Source organism: Echinops telfairi, unplaced genomic scaffold, assembly GCF_000313985.2.
Source record: "Echinops telfairi isolate 266 unplaced genomic scaffold, ASM31398v2 ScPeMD7_7421;HRSCAF=8459, whole genome shotgun sequence".
NCBI classification, from domain to species: domain Eukaryota; kingdom Metazoa; phylum Chordata; class Mammalia; order Afrosoricida; family Tenrecidae; genus Echinops; species Echinops telfairi.
This window is the reverse complement of record NW_022111321.1, coordinates 8,351-9,927: the sequence shown is the minus strand read 5'-3', so window position 1 is coordinate 9,927 and position 1,577 is coordinate 8,351. Positions and strand designations below refer to the sequence as shown.

Genomic DNA, 1,577 nt, shown 5'->3' with positions numbered 1-1,577 from the left:
GCATCAAATACCTAATTGGATATCATGAACTGATATTGGCACATCTGGTTCATCCATAATGAATCAGAAAATGTCTCTCCAGGTCTCAGAAGGAAGATAAAAATGAGAAGCCACATCAGTGGCATAATATATGATTTACAAAAGCCTGAGCCACCTCATAATGGCCTTGCAGGAGATTGAAATCTCTGAAGATTCACTGAAGCACAATGCCATCTGTGATAAAATTATATCTAGAAAAAATCCAATTTGTGCAACTATTATTCAAATTTATGCACTATCAAGAATGCTGGTGATGAAGACTGAAGAATTCTACAAAAATCTTCGGTCTGAAATTGAGCAAACATGCAATCAATATGCATTGATTAAATATTGACAATTGGAATGCAAAAGCTGGAAGCATAGGGGGGAAAAGAGTAGTTGGAGAACATGGTCTTACTGATAGAAAGAAAGCTGGAGACTTCAGGATAGAATTTTGCAAGACCATCGACTTGTTCAGAGCAAATACCTTTCTCTAACAGCACAAATGGAGACTATACATATGGGCTTCCTTCAGGTGGAAGACGCAGAAATCAAATTGACTACATCTGTGGGATGAGATGATGGAAAAGTTCAATATCAGCAGCTAAAATCAGGTCAGAGACTAATTATGGAACAGACCCTCAATTGCTCATGCATAAGTCCATTAAAGCAAGTCTATGAGAACCAAAATATGACCTGGGTGCTATTGTACCTGAAATTCAAGAACATCTGAAGAACATATTTGCTGCATTAAACACTCAAGACAGACGAACTGATGAGCTGTGGGATGACATCAAGAACAGCATTCATAAAGAAGGCAAAAGGTCATTAAAAAACAAGAAAGAATAGAAAGATCAAAGTGAACATCGGAAGAGACTTTGAAATTTGTTCTTAATCATAGAATATCTAAGGCAAATGGAAGACATGAGGAAGTCAAAGAGCTGTATCGAAAATTCCAAAGGGTAGCTTGAGAAAACAAAGTGAAATCTTACAATTCTATCTGTAACAACCTAGAGTTAGAAAGCCTTGCAGTTAGCACCCCAGTGTGGAACCCACGATATCATCAGAGTTCTGAGAATGAGCATAAACCTAGGTAATTAGAAAAGTGCTTACTAGCACTTGCAGTGGTTCTTTTAGGGAATGCTGAAGGTTATTTTGAGTGTTTATGCACAATGGTGGGTTCTGAGTAAAGCTGTTGACTATTTTTGTGCTAACAACCATAATTTACATTTTATTATCTACATGGCCAACTATTCACAATAGCGCTATGGAATTTTGATGGCTGTCCCAAGAACCTTAAGTAAAGTGATGTGGTTGTGGTCTAACAAGGTGTTAGTTAATGTACTCAACTGCTAGTGGAAATATCAGAGGTTCAAGTCCACCCAAAGACCCTTGAAAGAACATTCCAGCAACCTACTTCTGTAAAAGCAGGCATTGAAAGCACAATGGAACACAGTTCTACTCTGACCTACATGAGATCGCTTTAAGTTCTCAGCAGCTGGTTTGATTTGCTTTTTCTTTGTCTAGGTTTCCTCTCTCTCTCATCCCTTAAAAAAGGG

The 1,577-nt window shown here is 37.9% G+C and overlaps 1 pseudogene; it reads left to right on the top strand.

The window, feature by feature from the left end:
- Positions 1–160: 160 nt before the first annotated feature.
- Positions 161–1,577, top strand: part of LOC101642886 — a 2,870-nt pseudogene continuing 1,453 nt past the window's right edge.